Source organism: Euprymna scolopes, chromosome 46, assembly GCF_053919585.1.
Source record: "Euprymna scolopes isolate OS-2025 chromosome 46, ASM5391958v1, whole genome shotgun sequence".
NCBI lineage: Eukaryota > Metazoa > Mollusca > Cephalopoda > Sepiida > Sepiolidae > Euprymna > Euprymna scolopes.
This window is the reverse complement of record NC_136527.1, coordinates 57,746,088-57,769,907: the sequence shown is the minus strand read 5'-3', so window position 1 is coordinate 57,769,907 and position 23,820 is coordinate 57,746,088.

Genomic DNA, 23,820 nt, shown 5'->3' with positions numbered 1-23,820 from the left:
TTGTGAATAAAATTTTTTTGTTTACTACATGTAATGGTGAATAAATTTTTTTAGTTAATACAGGTAATGGTGAATAAAATTTTTTTAGTTAATACATGTAATGGTGAACAAAATTTTTTAGTTAATACATGTAATGGTGAATAAAATGTTTTTATTTAATACATGTAACGGTGAATAAATTTTTTTTATTTAATACATGTAATGGTGAATCAATTTTTTATTTAATACATGTAATGGTGACAAAATTTTTTAGTTAATACATGTAATGGTGAATAAATTTTTCATTTAATACATGTAATGGTGAATAAAATTTTTTTTATTTAATACATGTAATGGTGAATAAATTTTTTTTAGTTAATACATGTAATAGTGAATAGAACGTTTTTATTTAATACATGTAATGGTGAATAAAATTGTTTTAGTTAATACATGTAATGGTGAATAAATTTTTTTTATTTAATACATGTAATGGTGAATAAATTTTTTTTATTTAATACATGTAATGGTGAATAAAATTTTTTTAGTTAATACATGTAATGGTGAATAAAATGTTTTTTAATTAATACCTGTAATGGTGAATAACATTTTTTTAGTTAATACATGTAATGGTGAATAAAATGTTTTTATTTAATACATGTAATGGTGAATAAAATTTTTTATTTAATACATGTAATGGTGAATAAATTTTTCATTTAATACATGTAATGGTGACAAAATTTTTTAGTTAATACATGTAATGGTGAATAAATTTTTTTATTTAATACATGTAATGGTGAATAAAATTTTTTTATTTAATTAATGTAATGGTGAATAAAATTTTTTTTATTTAATACATGTAATGGTGAATAAAATTTTTTTAGTTAATACATGTAATGGTGAATAAAATTTTTTTATTTAATACATATAATGGTGAACAAAATTTTTTAGTTAATACATGTAATGGTGAATAAAATTTTTTATTTAATACATGTAATGGTGAATCAATTTTTTATTTAATACATGTAATGGTGAATAAAATGTTTTTATTTAATACATGTAATGGTGAATAAAATTTTTTTTTATTTAATACATGTAATGGTGAATAAAATGTTTTTAGTTAATACATGTAATGGTGAATAAAATGTTTTTTTATTTAATACATGTAATGGTGAATAACATTTTTTTAGTTAATACATGTAATGGTGAATAAAATGTTTTTATTTAATACATGTAATGGTGAGTAAAATTTTTTATTTAATACATGTAATGGTGAATAAATTTTTTTAGTTAATACATGTAATGGTGAATAAAATGTTTTATTTAATACATGTAATGGTGAATAAATTTTTTTAGTTTATACATGTAATGGTGAATAAATTTTTTTTATTTAATACATGTAATGGTGAATCAATTTTTTATTTAATAGATGTAATGATGAACAAAATTTTTTTGTTAATACATGTAATGGTGAATAAAATTTTTTATTTAATACATGTAATGGTGAATAAAATTTTTTAGTCAATACATGTAATGGTGAATAAATTTTTTTTATTTAATACATGTAATGGTGAATAACATTTTTTTAGTTAATACATGTAACGGTGAATAAAATTTTTTTAGTTAATACATGTAATGGTGAATAACATTTTTTTAGTTAATACATGTAATGGTGAATAAAATTTTTTATTTAATACATGTAATGGTGAATAAAATTTTTTAATTAATACATGTAATGGTAAATAATTTTTTTTTAGTTAATACATGTAATGGTGAATAAAATTTTTTAGTTAATACATGTAATGGTGAATAAAATTTTTTAGTTAATACATGTAATGGTGAACAAAATTTTTTAGTTAATACATGTAATGGTGAAGAACAATTTTTTATTTAATACATGTAATGGTGAATAAAATTTTTTATTTAATACATGTAATGGTGAACAAAATTTTTTAGTTAATACATGTAATGGTGAATAAAATTTTTTATTTAATACATGTAATGGTGAATAAAATTTTTTAGTTAATACATGTAATGGTGAATAAAATGTTTTTATTTAATACATGTAATGGTGAATAAAATTTTTTATTTAATACATGTAATGGTGAATAAAATTTTTTTTAGTTAATACATGTAATGGTTAATACACTTTTATTTAGTTACTACATGTATTTACTAAAAAAAAAATTTTATTCACCATTACATGTATTAACTAAAAAATTTTTATTCACCATTACATGTATTAACTGACAAATTTTATTCACCATTACATGTATTAACTAAGAAAAATTTTATTCACCATTACATGTATTCACTAAAAAATTTTATGCACCATTACATGTATTAAATAAAAAAATTTTATTCACCATTACATGTATTAACTAAAAAAAATTTATTCACCATTACATGTATTAAATAAAAAATTTTATTCACCATTACATGTATTAACTAAAAAAATTTTATTCACCATTACATGTATTAACTAAAAACATTTTATTCACCATTACATGTATTAAATAAAAAAATTTATTCACCATTACATGTATTAAATAAAAAAATTTTATTCACCATTACATGTATTAAATAAAAACATTTTATTCACCATTACATGTATAAAAAAAAAAAATTTATTCACCATTACATGTATTAACTAAAAAATTTTGTTCACCATTACATGTATTAAATAAAAAATTGATTCACCATTACATGTATTAACTAAAAAATTTTGTTCACCATTACATGTATTAAATAAAAAAATTTTATTCACCATTACATGTATTAACTAAAAAAATTTTATTCACCATTACATGTATTAAATAAAAAATGTTATTCACCATTACATGTATTAACTAAAAAAATGTATTCACCATTACATGTATTAAATAAAAACGTTCTATTCACCATTACATGTATTAAATAAAAAAAATTTATTCCCGATTACATGTAATAAATAAAAAAAAATTTATTCACCATTACATGAATTAAATAAACAAATTTTATTCACCATTACATGTATAAAATAAAAAATTTTATTCACCATTACATGTATTAACTAAAAAATTTTGTTCACCATTACATGTATTAAATAAAAAATTGATTCACAATTACATGTATTAAATAAAAAAATTTAATTCACCACTACATGTATTAAGTAAAAAATTTTGTTCACCATTACATGTATTAAACAAAAAAATTTTATTCACCATTACATGTATTAACTAAAAAAATTTATTCGCCATTACAATGTATTAACTAAAAAATTTTATTCGCCATTACAATGTATTAACTAAAAAAATTTTATTCACCATTACAATGTATTAACTAAAAAAATTGATTCACCATTACATGTATTAACTAAAAATATTTTTTTCACCATTACATATATTAACTAAAAAAATTTTATACAGCATTACATGTATTAACTAAAAACATTTTTTTCACCATTACATATATTAACTAAAAAAAATTTTATTCACCATTACATGTATTAACTAAAAAAATTTTATTCACCATTACATGTATCAACTAAAAAAAATTTTATTAACCATTACATGTATTAACTAAAAAAATTTATTCACCATTACATGTATTAACTAAAAAATTTTATTAACCATTACATGTATTAACTAAAAAAATTTTATTCACCATTACATGTATTAACTAAAAAATGTTCTTCACCATTACAATGTATTAACTAAAAACATTTTATTCACAATTACATGTATTAACTAAAAAATTTATTCACCATTACATGTATTGACTAAAAAATTTTATTCACCATTACATGTATTAACTAAAAACATTTTATTCACCATTACATGTATTAACTAAAAAATTTTATTCACCATTACATGTATTAAATAAAAAAATTTATTCACCATTACATGTATTAACTAAAAAAATTTATTCACCATTACATGTATTAACTAAAAACATTTATTCACCATTACATGTATTAACTAAAAAATTTTATTCACCATTACAGGTATTAACTAAAAAAATTTATTCACCATTACATGTATTAACTAAAAAATTTTATTAACCATTACAATGTATTAACTAAAAAAATTGATTCACCATTACATGTATTAACTAAAAAAATTTATTCACCATTACATGTATTAACTAAAAAAACTTTATTAACCATTACATGTATTAACTAAAAAATTTTATTCACCATTACATGTATTAACTAAAAAAATTAATTAATTAACTGTGTTGTGTGTCCGTGCATAGTGATACATTAAACAGGCTGGAATATTAATTAAAGAACTGTGTTGTGTTTCCGTGCATAGTGATAAATTAAACAGGCTGGATTGTTAATTAAAGAACTGTGTGTATTAACATTCCAGCCTGTTTAATGTATCACTATGCACGGAAAAACAACACAGTTCTTTAATTAATATTCCAGCCTGTTTAATGTAGCACTATGCACGGGAACACAACACAGTTCTTTAATTAATATTCCAGCCTGTTTAATGTATCACTATGCACGGAACCACAACACAGTTCTTTAATTAATATTCCAGCCTGTTTAATGTATCACTATGCACGGAAACACAACACATTTCTTTAATTAATATTCCAGCCTGTTTAATGTATCACTATGCACGGAAACACAACACATTTCTTTAATTAATATTCCAGCCTGTTTAATGTATCACTATGCACGGAAACACAACACATTTCTTTAATTAATATTCCAGCCTGTTTAATGTATCACTATGCACAGAAACACAACACATTTCTTTATTAATATTCCAGCCTGTTTAATGTATCACTATGCACGGAAACACAACACAGTTCTTTAATTAATATTCCAGCCTGTTTAATGTATCACTATGCACGGAAACACAACACAGTTCTTTAATTAATATTCCAGCCTGTTTAATGTATCACTATGCACGGAAACACAACACATTTCTTTAATTAATATTCCAGCCTCTTTAATGTATCACTATGCACGGAAACACAACACAGTTCTTTAATTAATATGCCAGCCTGTTTAATGTATCACTATGCACGGAAACACAACACATTTCTTTAATTAATATTCCAGCCTGTTTAATGTATCACTATGCACGGAAACACAACACAGTTCTTTAATTAATATTCCAGCCTGTTTAATGTATCACTATGCACGGAAACACAACACAGTTCTTTAATTAATATTCCAGCCTGTTTAATGTATCACTATGCACGGAAACACAACACAGTTCTTTAATTAATATTCCAGCCTGTGTAATGTATCACTGTGCACGGAAACACAACACAGTTCTTTAATTAACATTCCAGCCTGTTTAATGTATCACTATGCACGGAAACACAACACAGTTCTTTAATTAACATTCCAGCCTGTTTAATGTATCACTATGCACGGAAACACAACACAGTTCTTTAATTAATATTCCAGCCTGTTTAATGTATCACTATGCACGGAAACACAACACATTTCTTTAATTATTATTCCAGCCTGTTTAATGTATCACGATGCACGGAAACACAACACAGTTCTTTAATTAATATTCCAGCCTGTTTAAAGTATCACTATGCACGGAAACACAACACAGTTCTTTAATTAATATTCCAGCCTGTTTAATGTATCACTATGCACGGAAACACAACACAGTTCTTTAATTAATATTCCAGCCTGTTTAATGTATCAGTATGCACGGAAACACAACACAGTTCTTTAATTAACATTCAAGCCCGTTTAAAGTATCACTATGCACGGAAACACAACACAGTTCTTTAATTAATATTCCAGCCTGTTTAATGTATCACTATGTACGGAAACACAACACATTTCTTTAATTAATATTCCAGCCTGTTTAATGTATCACTATGCACGGAAACACAACACATTTCTTTAATTAATATTCCAGCCTGTTTAATGTATCACTATGCACGGAAACACAACACATTTCTTTAATTAATATTCCAGCCTGTTTAATGTATCACTATGCACGGAAACACAACACAGTTCTTTAATTAATATTCCAGCCTGTTTAAAGTATCACTATGCACGGAAACACAACACAGTTCTTTAATTAACATTCCAGCCTGTTTAATGTATCACTATGCACGGAAACACAACACAGTTCTTTAATTAACATTCCAGCCTGTTTAATGTATCACTATGCACGGAAACACAACACAGTTCTTTAATTAATATTCCAGCCTGTTTAATGTATCACTATGCACGGAACCACAACACAGTTCTTTAATTAATATTCCAGCCTGTTTAATGTATCACTATGCACGGAAACACAACACATTTCTTTAATTAATATTCCAGCCTGTTTAATGTATCACTATGCACGGAAACACAACGCATTTCTTTAATTAATATTCCAGCCTGTTTAATGTATCACTATGCACGGAAACACAACACAGTTCTTTAATTAATATTCCAGCCTGTTTAATGTATCACTATGCACGGAAAGACAACACATTTCTTTAATTAATATTCCAGCCTGTTTAATGTATCACTATGCACGGAAACACAACACATTTCTTTATTAATATTCCAGCCTGTTTAATGTATCACTATGCACGGAAACACAACACAGTTCTTTAATTAATATTCCAGCCTGTTTAATGTATCACTATGCACGGAAACACAACACAGTTCTTTAATTACTATTCCAGCCTGTTTAATGTATCACTATGCACGGAAACACAACACAGTTCTTTAATTAATATTCCAGCCTGTTTAATGTATCACTATGCACGGAACAACAACACAGTTCTTTAATTAATATTCCAGCCTGTTTAATGTATCAGTATGCACGGAAACACAACACAGTTCTTTAATTAATATTCCAGCCTGTTTAATGTATCACTATGCACGGAAACACAACACCTTTCTTTAATTAACATTCCAGCTTGTTTAATGTATCACTATGCACGGAAACACAACACATTTCTTTAATTACTATTCCAGCCTGGTTAATGTATCACTATGCACGGAAACACAACACAGTTCTTTAATTAATATTCCAGCCTGTTTTATGTATCACTATGCACGGAAACACAACACAGTTCTTTAATTAATATTCCAGCCTGTTTAATGTATCACTATACACGGAACCACAACACAGTTCTTTAATTAATATTCCAGCCTGTTTAATGTATCACTATGCACGGAAACACAACACAGTTCTTTAATTAATATTCCAGCCTGTTTAATGTATCACTATGCACGGAAACACAACACATTTCTTTAATTAATATTCCAGCCTGTTTAATGTATCACTATGCACAGAAACACAACACAGTTCTTTAATTAATATTCCAGCCTGTTTAATGTATCACTATGCACGGAAACACAACACATTTCTTTAATTAACATTCCAGCCTGTTTAATGTATCACTATGCACGGAAACACAACACATTTCTTTAATTACTATTCCAGCCTGGTTAATGTATCACTATGCACGGAAAAACAACACAGTTCTTTAATTAATATTCCAGCCTGTTTGATTTATCACTATGCACGGAAACACAACACAGGTCTTTAATTAATATTCCAGCCTGTTTAATGTATCACTATGCACGGAAACACAACACATTTCTTTAATTAACATTCCAGCCTGTTTAATGTATCACTATGCACGGAAACACAACACATTTCTTTAATTAATATTCCAGCCTGTTTAATGTATCACTATGCACGGAAACACAACACAGTTCTTTAATTAATATTCAAGCCTTTTTAAAGTATCACTATGCACGGAAACACAACACAGTTCTTTAATTAAAAGTCCAGCCTGTTTAATGTATCAGTATGCACGGAAACACAACACAGTTCTTTAATTAATAGTCCAGCCTGTTTAAAGTATCACTATGCACGGAAACACAACACAGTTCTTTAATTAATATTCCAGCTTGTTTAATATATCACTATGCACGGAAACACAACACAGTTCTTTAATTAATATTCCAGCCTGTTTAATGTATCACTATGCACGGAACCACAACACAGTTCTTTAATTAATATTCCAGCCTGTTTAATGTATCACTATGCACGGAAACACAACACATTTCTTTAATTAATATTCCAGCCTGTTTAATGTATCACTATGCACGGAACAACAACACAGTTCTTTAATTAATATTCCAGCCTGTTTAATGTATCAGTATGCACGGAAACACAACACAGTTCTTTAATTAATATTCCAGCCTGTTTAAAGTATCACTATGCACGGAAACACAACACAGTTCTTTAATTAATATTCCAGCCTGTTTTATGTATCACTATGCACGGAAACACAACACAGTTCTTTAATTAATATTCCAGCCTGTTTAATGTATCACTATGCACGGAACCACAACAAAGTTCTTTAATTAATATTCCAGCCTGTTTAATGTATCACTGTGCACGGAAACACAACACATTTCTTTAATTAATATTCCAGCCTGTTTAATGTATCACTATGCACAGAAACACAACACATTTCTTTAATTAACATTCCAGCCTGTTTAATGTATCACTATGCACGGAAACACAACACATTTCTTTAATTAATATTCCAGCCTGTTTAATGTATCACTATGCACGGAAACACAACACAGTTCTTTAATTAATAGTCCAGCCTGTTTAAAGTATCACTATGCACGGAAACACAACACAGTTCTTTAATTAATATTCAAGCCTTTTTAAAGTATCACTATGCACGGAAACACAACACAGTTCTTTAATTAAAAGTCCAGCCTGTTTAATGTATCAGTATGCACGGAAACACAACACAGTTCTTTAATTAATAGTCCAGCCTGTTTAAAGTATCACTATGCACGGAAACACAACACAGTTCTTTAATTAATATTCCAGCTTGTTTAATATATCACTATGCACGGAAACACAACACAGTTCTTTAATTAATATTCCAGCCTGTTTAATGTATCACTATGCACGGAACCACAACACAGTCTTTAATTAATATTCCAGCCTGTTTAATGTATCACTATGCACGGAAACACAACACATTTCTTTAATTAATATTCCAGCCTGTTTAATGTATCACTATGCACGGAAACACAACACATTTCTTTAATTAATAATCCAGCCTGTTTAATGTATCACTATGCACGGAAACACAACACATTTCTTTAATTAATATTCAAGCCTGTTTAATGTATCACTATGCACGGAACCACAACACAGTTCTTTAATTAATATTCCAGCCTGTTTAATGTATCACTATGCACGGAAACACAACACATTTCTTTAATTAATATTCCAGCCTGTTTAATGTATCACTATGCACGGATACACAACACGTTTCTTTAATTAATATTCCAGCCTGTTTAATGTATCACTATGCACGGAAACACAACACATTTCTTTAATTAATATTCCAGCCTGTTTAAAATATCACTATGCACGGAACCACAACACAGTTCTTTAATTAATATTCCAGCCTGTTTAATGTATCACTATGCACGGAAACACAACACAGTTCTTTAATTAATATTCACGCCTGTTTAATGTATCACTATGCACGGAACAACAACACAGTTCTTTAATTAATATTCCAGCCTGTTTAATGTATCAGTATGCACGGAAACACAACACAGTTCTTTAATTAATATTCCAGCCTGTTTAAAGTATCACTATGCACGGAAACACAACACAGTTCTTTAATTAATATTCCAGCCTGTTTTATGTATCACTATGCACGGAAACACAACACATTTCTTTAATTAATATTCCAGCCTGTTTAATGTATCACTATGCACAGAAACACAACACAGTTCTTTAATTAATATTCCAGCCTGTTTAATGTATCACTATGCACGGAAACACAACACATTTCTTTAATTAACATTCCAGCCTGTTTAATGTATCACTATGCACGGAAACACAACACATTTCTTTAATTACTATTCCAGCCTGGTTAATGTATCACTATGCACGGAAAAACAACACATTTCTTTAATTAATATTCCAGCCTGTTTGATTTATCACTATGCACGGAAACACAACACAGGTCTTTAATTAATATTCCAGCCTGTTTAATGTATCACTATGCACGGAAACACAACACATTTCTTTTATTAATATTCCAGCCTGTTTAATGTATCACTATGCACGGAAACACAACACATTTCTTTAATTAATATTCCAGCCTGTTTAATGTATCACTATGCACGGAAACACAACACAGTTCTTTAATTAATATTCAAGCCTTTTTAAAGTATCACTATGCACGGAAACACAACACAGTTCTTTAATTAATAGTCCAGCCTTTTTAATGTATCAGTATGCACGGAAACACAACACATTTCTTTAATTAATATTCCAGCCTGTTTAATGTATCACTATGCACGGAAACACAACACATTTCTTTAATTAATAATCCAGCCTGTTTAATGTATCACTATGCACGGAAACACAACACATTTCTTTAATTAATATTCCAGCCTGTTTAATGTATCACTATGCACGGAAACACAACACATTTCTTTAATTAACATTCCAGCCTGTTTAATGTATCACTATGCACGGAAAAACAACACAGTTCTTTAATTAATATTCCAGCCTGTTTAATGTATCACTATGCACGGAAACACAACACATTTCTTTAATTAACATTCCAGCCTGTTTAATGTATCACTATGCACGGAAACACAACACATTTCTTTAATTACTATTCCAGCCTGTTTAATGTATCACTATGCACGGAAAAACAACACAGTTCTTTAATTAATATTCCAGCCTGTTTAATTTATCACTATGCACGGAAACACAACACATTTCTTTAATTAACATTCCAGCCTGTTTAATGTATCACTAGTGCACGGAAACACAACACATTTCTTTAATTACTATTCCAGCCTGTTTAATGTATCACTATGCACGGAAAAACAACACAGTTCTTTAATTAATATTCATTCTGTTTAATTTATCACTATGCACGGAAACACAACACAGGTCTTTAATTAATATTCCAGCCTGTTTAATGTATCACTATGCACGGAAACACAACACATTTCTTTAATTAACATTCTAGCCTGTTTAATGTATCACTATGCACGGAAACACAACACATTTCTTTAATTAATATTCCAGCCTGTTTAATGTATCACTATGCACGGAAACACAACACAGTTCTTTAATTAATATTCCTTCCTTTTTACAGTATCACTATGCACGGAAACACAACACAGTTCTTTAATTAAAAGTCCAGCCTGTTTAATATATCAGTATGCACGGAAACACAACACAGTTCTTTAATTAATATTCCAGCCTGTTTAATGTATCACTATGCACGGAACCACAACACAGTTCTTTAATTAATATTCCAGCCTGTTTAATGTATCACTATGCACCGAAACACAACACAGTTCTTTAATTAATATTCGGGCCTGTTTAATGTATCACTATGCACGGAAACACAACACATTTCTTTAATTAATATTCCAGCCTGTTTAATGTATCACTATGCACAGAAACACAACACAGTTCTTTAATTAATATTCCAGCCTGTTTAATGTATCACTATGCACGGAAACACAACACATTTCTTTAATTAACATTCCAGCCTGTTTAATGTATCACTATGCACGGAAACACAACACATTTCTTTAATTACTATTCCAGCCTGTTTAATGTATCACTATGCACGGAAAAACAACACAGTTCTTTAATTAATATTCCAGCCTGTTTAATGTATCACTATGCACGGAAACACAACACAGGTCTTTAATTAATATTCCAGCCTGTTTAATGTATCACTATGCACGGAAACACCACACATTTCTTTAATTAACATTCCAGCCTGTTTAATGTATCACTATGCACGGAAACACAACACATTTCTTTAATTAATATTCCAGCCTTTTTAAAGTATCACTATGCACGGAAACACAACACAGTTCTTTAATTAATATTCCAGCCTGTTTAATGTATCAGTATGCACGGAAACACAACACATTTCTTTAATTAACATTCCAGCCTGTTTAATGTATCACTATGCACGGAAACACAACACATTTCTTTAATTAATATTCCAGCCTTTTTAAAGTATCACTATGCACAGAAACACAACACAGTTCTTTAATTAATATTCCAGCCTGTTTAATGTATCACTATGCACGGAAACACAACACATTTCTTTAATTAACATTCCAGCCTGTTTAATGTATCACTATGCACGGAAACACAACACATTTCTTTAATTACTATTCCAGCCTGTTTAATGTATCACTATGCACGGAAAAACAACACAGTTCTTTAATTAATATTCCAGCCTGTTTAATGTATCACTATGCACGGAAACACAACACAGGTCTTTAATTAATATTCCAGCCTGTTTAATGTATCACTATGCACGGAAACACAACACAGTTCTTTAATTAACATTCCAGCCTGTTTAATGTATCACTATGCACGGAAACACAACACATTTCTTTAATTAATATTCCAGCCTTTTTAAAGTATCACTATGCACGGAAACACAACACAGTTCTTTAATTAATATTCCAGCCTGTTTAATGTATCAGTATGCACGGAAACACAACATATTTCTTTAATTAACATTCCAGCCTGTTTAATGTATCACTATGCACGGAAACACAACACATTTCTTTAATTAATATTCCAGCCTTTTTAAAGTATCACTATGCACAGAAACACAACACAGTTCTTTAATTAATATTCCAGCCTGTTTAATGTATCACTATGCACGGAAACACAACACATTTCTTTAATTAACATTCCAGCCTGTTTAATGTATCACTATGCACGGAAACACAACACATTTCTTTAATTACTATTCCAGCCTGTTTAATGTATCACTATGCACGGAAAAACAACACAGTTCTTTAATTAATATTCCAGCCTGTTTAATTTATCACTATGCACGGAAACACAACACAGGTCTTTAATTAATATTCCAGCCTGTTTAATGTATCACTATGCACGGAAACACAACACATTTCTTTAATTAACATTCCAGCCTGTTTAATGTATCACTATGCACGGAAACACAACACAGTTCTTTAATTAATATTCCAGCCTTTTTAAAGTATCACTATGCACGGAAACACAACACAGTTCTTTAATTAAAAGTCCAGCCTGTTTAATGTATCAGTATGCACGGAAACACAACACAGTTCTTTAATTAATATTCCAGCCTGTTTAAAGTATCACTATGCACGGAAACACAACACAGTTCTTTAATTAATATTCCCGCTTGTTTAATGTATCACTATGCACGGAAACACAACACAGTTCTTTAATTAATATTCCAGCCTGTTTAATGTATCACTATGCACGGAACCACAACAGAGTTCTTTAATTAATATTCCAGCCTGTTTAATGTATCACTATGCACGGAAACACAACACAGTTCTTTAATTAATATTCCAGCCTGTTTAATGTATCACTATGCACGGAAACACAACACATTTCTTTAATTAATATTCCAGCCTGTTTAATGTATCACTATGCACGGAAACACAACACAGTTCTTTAATTAATATTCCAGCCTGTTTAATGTATCACTATGCACGGAAACACAACACATTTCTTTAATTAATAATCCAGCCTGTTTAATGTATCACTATGCACGGAAACACAACACATTTCTTTAATTAATATTCAAGCCTGTTTAATGTATCACTATGCACGGAAACACAACACATTTCTTTAATTAATATTCCAGCCTGTTTAATGTATCACTATGCACGGAAACACAACACATTTCTTTAATTAATATTCCAGCCTGTTTAATGTATCACTATGCACGGAAACACAACACAGTTCTTTAATTAATATTCCAGCCTGTTTTAAGTATCACTATGCACGGAAACACAACACAGTTCTTTAATTAATATTCCAGCCTGTTTAATGTATCACTATGCACGGAAACACAACAGAGTTCTTTAATTAATATTCCAGCCCTTTTAATGTATCACTATGCACGGAAACACAACACAGTTCTTTAATTAATATTCCAGCCTGTTTAATGTATCACTATGCACGGAACCACAACACAGTTCTTGAATTAATATTCCAGCCTGTTTAATGTATCAGTATGCACGGAAACACAACACAGTTCTTTAATTAATATTCCAGCCTGTTTAATGTATCACTATGCACGGAAACACAACACAGTTCTTTAATTAATATTCCAGCCTGTTTAATGTATCACTATGCACGGAAACACAACACAGTTCTTTAATTAATATTTCAGCCTGTTTAATGTATCACTATGCACGGAACCACAACACAGTTCTTTAATTAATATTCCAGCCTGTTTAATGTATCACTATGCACGGAAACATAACACAGTTCTTTAATTAATATTCCAGCCTGTTTAATGTATCACTATGCACGGAAACACAACACATTTCTTTAATTAATATTCCAGCCTGTTTAATGTATCACTATGCACGGAAACACAACACAGTTCTTTAATTAATATTCCAGCCTGTTTAAAATATCACTATGCACGGAAACACAACACAGTTCTTTAATTAACATTCCAGCCTGTTTAATGTATCACTATGCACGGAAACACAACACATTTCTTTAATTACTATTCCAGCCTGTTTAATGTATCACTATGCACGGAAAAACAACACAGTTCTTTAATTAATATTCCAGCCTGTTTAATTTATCACTATGCACGGAAACACAACACAGTCCTTTTTTTAATATTCCAGCCTGTTTAAAGTATCACTATGCACGGAAACACAACACAGTTCTTTAATTAATATTCCAGCCTGTTTAATGTATCTGTATGCACGGAAACACAACACAGTTCTTTAATTAATATTCCAGCCTGTTTAAAGTATCACTATGCACGGAAACACAACACAGTTCTTTAATTAATATTCCAGCCTGTTTAATGTATCACTATGCACGGAAACACAACACAGTTCTTTAATTAATATTCCAGCCTGTTTAATGTATCACTATGCACGGAACCACAACACAGTTCTTTAATTAATATTCCAGCCTGTTTAATGTATCACTATGCACGGAAACACAACACATTTCTTTAATTAATATTCCAGCCTGTTTAATGTATCACTATGCACGGAAACACAACACATTTCTTTAATTAATATTCCAGCCTGTTTAATGTATCACTATGCACGGAAACACAACACATTTCTTTAATTAATATTCCAGCCTGTTTAATGTATCACTATGCACGGAAACACAACACAGTTCTTTAATTAATATTCCAGCCTGTTTAAAGTATCACTATGCACGGAAACACAGTTCTTTAATTAATATTCCAGCCTGTTTAAAGTATCACTATGCACGGAAACACAACACAGGTCTTTAATTAATATTCCAGCCTGTTTAATGTATCACTATGCACGGAAAAACAACACATTTCTTTAATTAATATTCCAGCCTGTTTAATGTATCACTATGCACGGAAACACAACACATTTCTTTAATTAATATTCCAGCCTGTTTAATGTATCACTATGCACGGAAACACAACACATTTCTTTAATTACTATTCCAGCCTGTTTAATGTATCACTATGCACGGAAACACAGTTCTTTAATTAATATTCCAGCCTGTTTAAAGTATCACTATGCACGGAAACACAACACAGTTCTTTAATTAATATTCCAGCCTGTTTAATGTATCACTATGCACGGAACCACAACACAGTTCTTTAATTAATATTCCAGCCTGTTTAATGTATTGTATCACTATGCACGGAAACACAACACATTTCTTTAATTAATATTCCAGCCTGTTTAATGTATCACTATGCACGGAACCACAACACAGTTCTTTAATTAATATTCCAGCCTGTTTAATGTATCACTATGCACGGAAACACAACACATTTCTTTAATTAATATTCCAGCCTGTTTAATGTATCACTATGCACGGAAACACAACACATTTCTTTAATTAATAATCCAGCCTGTTTAATGTATCACTATGCACGGAAACACAACACATTTCTTTAATTAATATTCCAGCCTGTTTAATGTATCACTATGCACGGAAACACAACACATTTCTTTAATTAATATTCCAGCCTGTTTAATGTGTTGCGGGGGCCGGCCGTCCGGAGACAATCGACCCAACAACTAACAAAATAAACACAGGCAAAAGGTGAACAGCATGCTAGGCAAAGAAGAATGACAAAACTCGGGAGGTTTAGTTAAAAACGACGATTCGCCCTTTTATTTAAGCAAACGAAAGGGTGGCACAAATGCGAATTTTCTCACTGGGCGACGTTGGTCCCGGATCCTTTGCTGGTGTACTCTGACAGGGGGATGCTTGTTGGTTCGCCGTAGGCTGGAACGCTGAGATGACGTCGGAGAAGTCGGCGTGATAACTGGTGAGTGGTGCGGGTGATTGGTCGACCTGGGTCCGACTGGGATAGTACTGGTGCGTTAGCCTCGGGTTTAAGAGAGGAATGGACGGCGAATTGGCAACACTGAGGGTTCAGTGTTCATCAGGTACGGACAGGCGCTCAGATCGGACGGTCACTGAGTAAGGTGTCAGTGTATGAGAGGTACGGACGGCGAATTGGCAACACTGAGGGTTCAGTGTTCATCAGGTACGGACAGAGTCGTGGTGATGAGGTGGACTTCTACGGCGTGGAGACCGTAGCCACGGTAGTGGTGGTGGACTTCTACGGTGTGGAGACCGGAGCCACGGTAGTGGTGGTGGACTTCTACGGTGTGGAGACCGGAGCCACGGTAGTGGTGGTGGACTGGACTGCTACAGTGTAAGGACTGGAGTCACAGTAGTTGCGCGAGCGTCGAACGGTAGGGGAACCGTGAGCAAGTGCGGAGCTTTGCATGGGAACCAAGCTGTTTATTTAGTGTTCTGCCGCGGACCTGGCATTATCTACTGCCAGGCCCTCATTTGGGGTCCAGAGACACTTAGGCATGAAGCCAGTAGGGGGAAAGGGGGGTCGAGGGTCATTCTAAACTATGCTAGGTCTTTGAAGACTTTATTAAAATTCCTATGCTAAGACACTATTTTTTATATTATCATTCTTACCATGGAGTTTATCTACTTAAAATCTCCCCAGCGTATGGCTTTGGCGTTTTTAACTGAAAGAAATAAATGTTTTTATTCAACAAAACAAAATCATATGTACAAACAAAAAGAAAAAATGATTTTGGAAATAAAAATTTTTTCCTAAAAATGAGGGATGAGATGATGGGGAGGGGGGCAAACTAAAATACACCCAAAAAGAAAAGAAAAAACAAATTAACAAAATGCCTATGGGGTCGGGTTAGTAATGGATCCCCCCAACCTATTTCTAAATATGGAGCGCCTACTGTCTTTCGGTCCCGAAGGTCGAAAGCAAGCAGGTCGTTCCCTAGTGGGGAGTGGGGGACCTAGGGACGATATTTGAAAATAAATTAGATAGGGATGGGTAACATAAGGACTGGACGGCGTCTTCCAAGATAAATGTACGTATAGGGGCAACAGACCGGGGACAAAACAAAGGGTGGACTGGGCATCTTTTGGAAGCTCTCCTATTGCCGATAAAAAATAAATTCAGGGACGGGATCAACTTTCATACTTGCCCTAGTCTAGTATCTAATAAAGAATTTTCCACTCGTGGTGGTTAGGACCTAACTATCCCTACTCTGTTACTTTGTTTGGGGCTGGGTTCCGTAGAACCTTAGCACCGCCTGACAGATACCACTAGGGTGGGAAAACAAACTTAAACCTAGCGCCTCGTCGGATGCACAAACTAGTGTTGTGCACCCATCTCCTATCAAAGTCTATGCGGTGCAATCTTTTCCAATCGCATCTGATCTTTACTTTAAGTTGATGTTTAAAGCGACCAACCAGATCCCGATCCGAAACAGATTGCTCCTCATAGACAATCTCAAGACGTGAAATCCACGTTACTAATCTAGCTACTGCTAGGATCGCTAGAAACACCAATCGTCTCTCCCCAGTAAACGGCGGATCCATGTTGTCGACGACGTACGCCAAATCAAGTGGCACCAACCGCTCGGGGTCGATGCGAGCCGTTACCCTTCCGACGTACTCCCAGAGCCTCCGAACTCCGCTGCAAAGAAAAAAGGCATGCTCCCTTGTTTCATCTTCGTCTTCCTCGCAGCGGGGGCAGAAAGGAACGTATTCATCCTCTCTGCAGTCTCCGGCAAGTACGCCGAAAAGTGGCAGCGCATTCCGGACTAGCCTCCATGTGATTGAAAACTCTGAATTATTTAGAAAGCTACTGGCTGGCGCCCAATTCCACTGAGAGAGGACCTCCTCCCTCGACATGTGCAGCCGCTCAACCAGCGGATCTTTTGCGGTCCCCACTACTAAATCCCGATACAGTCTCCTCCTAGGCCGTGCAAGGTCACTGGACCCCGGCAATGCCCTAAGGGCGGCTCGGCATTCGGAGAGGAACCGCCGTTCCCCCGCCGGTCTTCTGCGACCTTCGGCGGCAGGGGAGGGTATGAGCTGTGGGAAAGCGTGCTCCACAACTGGTACCCAGTGCAATTCCTCAAGCAGTGTCCGACTTAGGAACGCCAATCTTTCGGCGTGCTTATGACTTAACAAGTCAGGCATTCCCAAGCCTCCATCGTTGAGTTTCTGTGTACAGACCTGTCTACGGACATACGGCTTTCCCCCTTTCCAGAGGAGTCTGAAAAGGAGTCGCTCCAAAGCCTTACAGCGGTCCGCAGGCAGAGGAAGTACTGACAAGTGGTAAAGGATCAACGGAAAGACGTAAGTTTGGCACGCCTCCGCACGACCCTTCAGGGACAAACCCCTGCGAATCCAAGTCCCCACTGACGATTCGACCTTTGTCTGTACCTCCGACCAATTTTTGTCCAGCTGGAGCCCAGGCCCGAACCAGATTCCAAGAATCTTTACCGGGCCATCTGTCCAGCCGAACTCACCTGGAAGCGAGTTTACCCCGGTCCAAGTGCCCAACCGCAGGCCAACGGACTTGCTGCGGTTGACTATGGCCCCTGTAACACGTTCATACTCATCGACCGCCTCTATCACCGCTTTAATATCGATCCTTCGCCCTACATAAACGGTGACGTCATCGGCGTACGCGGAAACCCTGGCAAATCGGCCGCCAGGTAGAGCTATCCCGCGTAGGACTGGTCTCGTCGTCTCGTCCCTTAACTTGCGAAGGAAGGGCTCCAACGCCAGGACATAAAGCAGAGGCGACAGCGGACACCCCTGGCGCACCGACCGAGAGACCCCAAAGGACTCCGACAACCTACCATTTACTTGTACCGCTACCGTGGGGTCACGATACAAAACGGAAATCCACTTGCGGAAGTCCGGACCAAAACCGGCGGTCTCCAAAACAGACTCCAAGAAACCATGGTCGACCCTATCGAAAGCTTTGGACTGATCTAAATTGATCAGCGCGGCTCCTGTGTCGTCTTCTAACCCCTCTATGATCGTGCGCACCAAGTGCAAGTTGTCTTTAATCGTTCTCCCCTTCACAGAACAAGTCTGATCCGGTTCGACCAAATCACCGATGACAACCTGCAGTCGGTTTGCAAGAACGCGGGCCAAAATCTTCAACTCTGTGTTTAGCAGAGTGATGGGCCTGTAATCATCTAAGTCCTCCCCACCATGCCGCTCTTTCTTCTTCAGTAGTGTGACCACTCCTTTGGTTACCTGCCCAGGGATGGATCCCTGGGAAAACCAGTGGTTAAACACACCCGTCAGAAGAGGAACAAACATGGGCGACAGCCTCAAATACAATTCGTAGGGCAGACCATCGAGCCCTGGAGATCTGTTCTGGCCAACCTGCTTCAACGCAGTAATGACTTCACGCTCTGTAACCACCCCATCACAGCTAGCTGCTCGGTCCGCAGTAAGGCGGGGCGAGCCGGCTAAATAGCTGCCAAACTCCTGGCCGCGGAGTCTGGGTAGTTGGGTAAAGCGTTCCTTCAAATGTTGACGAAACCCATTGCAAATCTCTCGAGTCGATACGAGGGTATGTCCTTCCAGGTTTTTCACCTTCCGAATGTACCCGTCCGAACCACGTCTTAAGGCAGCCTTACGCTCAACAGCGTCAACGTTCAGGGCTTCGTTAGAGACTCTTTTTAACCTAGCCCTAACTACTTGCCCTTCGTAACGCTCGCTAGCCAAGCGCTGAAGGTCCCCCTTAACTATGTTTATCTCTAGGGGATCCCCACCAGCCACCGCCCGGGTCAATCTATCTTCTAGCTGCCTTTTGGTCCGTGCCCTAGTTAACGCGAGGCGTTGGCTGTATTGGACACAAAAGAGCCTAATGGTAGCCTTAAGTCTAACCCACCAGCTACTCCCGGTAACCGCCCCCACTAACTCCCGCTGAATTAGTGTTGTCAGCTGTTCCCGAAAGTCGTTCATCTCCAACAAGGAGGCGTTCAACTTCCAGTAGCCAGCCAACCTAGGCCTATTACCTAATCTCAAACGGGCCATTACTAATTTATGGTCCGAATGACCTAACCAGTGGAACGTGGGACACGATAAGAAATCTATGTCGCCTCTTCTAATTAACATCCTGTCCAAGTAGGTACTTGGACAGGCGGCCACGCTACTTTGCCACGTCCACATCTCCCTCCCTGGGTGATCCAGACGGAACCTGTCGACAAGATCGCACGAGGCCATCAGGTCAGACAGGCTGCTTTCACACCGATCCGACCCTCTATTCCCCCCGACCTTATCTATCTTGGGGTCCAGGATGGCATTCCAGTCCCCCATTAAAACTACTCGCTCCGGACCCGCCGAAAGGAACACCTCCACCTGCCGAAAAAAGGAAACCCTCTCCCCAGCGATATTGGGCGCGTAAACTGCCAAAATCCGGAACTTACTGCTTTTAACGGCAACATCGACCACGACCAGCCTTCCATGAGCGCACGCGTGAACTACAGTAACCGCCGCACCTAGGGTGCGACTCACTAACACAGAAACCCCACGGCTAAAGGAATTGCCGTATGCTGAATAAACGTCAAAGTCGTTCACCAGCACACTGCAATCCCCGGGCCCAACAAAGTGGGTTTCCTGAATTGTAGCTATATCTACCTCCAGGGCTATGAGATCCCTCAGCACGCGAGCAGCCTTGCTTCGAGATCTCATGCCCCTCGCATTTAAACTAGCTAGGTTCAAGTTTGCCATAATTTCCCTAACTAGAAGTATCTCTCAAAAACGGGTCTAAAGTCCTCGGGTGTTAGAACGCCGAAAGACTGACCGATGCTGCCAGTTAGCAACTCTGTTGTGAACTGACCTCCTCGGACCAGTCCCCCCACGTCTAAGGGAAAGGTTATTTTCAAGGCTCTATAAAGGGATGGGTGAACATAAATGGGGACCCTCCCTTCGCACTTGACTGCTATTTGCATTAAGGACGGGTGCTCCTCATCCACAATCTTCAGCCCCGGAAAAGCCAGTTTCGCTTCGGCAACCATCCTCCATAATGCTTTTACTCTGGCCCCCTTCTCCTTTCTCAGGAACGTGATGAGCATCGGTGCTTCACTGAAGTTGGTTGGCCTCTCCACTTCCTTCCCGTCCACTTCGGTGAGCTTTTCCAGCTTTTGGACGTGTTTCTTCTGGCCTGCGCTGAGGTCCACCGGTCCCTGGCTCACATCCACCTCGCATATCCTCTCCCCGGGTAAGAAAGGCCTCTTCCGTGTTCGTTCAGTCCGGATCGGGGCTACCGGGGTGGTGGTGGTGCTGATCGTCTCTTTGTTCTCTTCTGCTTCCATGTCCTCTGGGGACCCGGCTTCTACGTCTTCGGAAGTTTGGGCTTCAGAGGTCTCCTCGTTGGTAGTAGGAGTAGTAGTGGTAGGGGGAGGGGTATTCTGCTCATCCATGGGGTCTGACGGTTGGGCAGGGTTTTCTTGGTCTTCTTCGTCGTCGTCTTCCTGGTCTTCCTTAACCTTCTTGTTTGTGGCTGCCAGGCTTCTTTTTTCCGTCTTCTTTTCTTCTTCTTCCTCTTCTGATTCGGGGGCCAACTTTCGTTTCACTCCCGACTTCTCTTCCTTTTGTTTCTGGTCTTTTGGCTTTTCCGGGGCCACTGTCTTCTGCTTTCCCTTCTTGGCCACAGTACTCCAGCTCCTTGGTGTCTCCGCTGTTGGTGTGACTGCTTTCTCCGTCACTTTCACCGGGGGCACCGCTGTCGGTGGGGGCACTGGATCCCTCTTCGGGCAGAACTTCGCCATGTGGCCCGGCATCCTACAGCTCCAACAGTGTGGCCTTCTGCCTTCGACGATTATGGACATTGTCCATTTCTCCCATGTCAGTTGAGCGGGGATTGCGTTGAAGCCAGCTCTGTTGACCCTCATCTTGAGCTTATAATCTCCGGTCATTATATTTTTGGGGCCTCGCGCTGCCGTCACTGCCTCCACGTCCCCATATTGTGACAAGATGGCTCCGACCTGCTCCTCTTCGAAACACCATGGGACTCCCAGAATGGTCACCGTTGTTCGTCTTTTTTCCAGGTATTCTGGCTTACACCGGATCCCCTTCCATATTGTGTCGCTTTTTGATGTTCTGATGGCGTCTTCTTCTGTGGGTAGCAGGACATCCCACATTGCGTAACTTCTACGCACTATGTAAGTTGCTGGGATGTTTGTTTCCACCAACAAGCTTATCATTTTCTCCTTGCTCAATCCGGTGAGCCCCTTCTGTTTTTCATCGAAAGTCACTAGGGACACAATTCTTCTTCTGAGGCTTTCGAGCTTCCCTGGGACTGGCTTGATTTCATTTCCGTCCGTGAGGTGCCGGTACTTTTCCTGGAAGAGTCTTCGGTATGCTTCCGGGCTCTTTTGCTCCTTCGGGCCCCAGGTCTTCTCTGGACTTGTTTGATTTGGTCCCCAGCTGCTTCCAGCTTCTGGACTTTTTCCTGGGCTCTGCTGCTGTGATCCCTCGTGACCCGTCTTCTCCGGTCTTGCTTCTGGGCTTTTTCCCGGATTCTGCTTCTTCTCGTAAGTCATAGGTTGCCATGTAGTAGGTTTCTCAAACTCAAGAGAGTTCCATCTTCTCAATGCTGGTTCCCTCTTCTTCGGGCTGTTGTTTGCCGACTTGACCGCTCTGTTCGTTCCTTCTGTGGAAGGGTGTGATTTCCTGATGGGCCTTTGAGGTATGGCCCAGCCTGTCTTGATTGCTCTTTTCTCTTCCCGTGTCCGTGGTTTTCCCCCGACAACTGCCCATGGGTTGAGAAAATCTGTGTCACTGTCCTCCCTTGGTTCAGCGCCCCCGGGCCTAGAGTCTTTTCCCTCTACTAGGTATACAGGAGGTGATGGTGAATACCCCGCGGCTAGAGACTCTATTTCTACCATGAACGCTGCAGGTGATAGTGGGATTTCACTGGGTGTGGCATCCCCTGACAACGACGACGGCACTGAGACTCCACCGGGTGTGGTATCTCTCGACGGCACTGGGATTCCACTGGGCGTGGTCTCCCCCGACAGCGGCACTGTAACGTCACTCGACGGCATTGTGACGTTACCCGTCAACGGCACTGGAACGTCACCGAATGTGACGCTCCCCCTTCTCGGCACTGGGGTGTCACCGGATGTGACACCCCCCCTTCTCGGCACTGGGGTGTCACCGGGTGTGACACCCCCCCTTCTCGGCACTGGGGTGTCACCGGGTGTGACACCCCTTCTCGGCACTGGGGTGTCACCGGGTGTGACACCCCCCCTTCTCGGCACTGGGGTGTCACCGGATGTGACACCCCCCCTTCTCGGCACTGGGGTGTCACCGGATGTGACACCCCCCCTTCTCGGCACAACACCAGGGGCGTCCCCCATGGTGTTAGAGGCAGAGGCCTGCCTCTTGATTTGTTGGCCCAGTGCCCTTCCCCGACCCGCCGATTTGGAAGCTAGAGGGCCTTCACCACAAAAGGGTACGTGGGTAACCT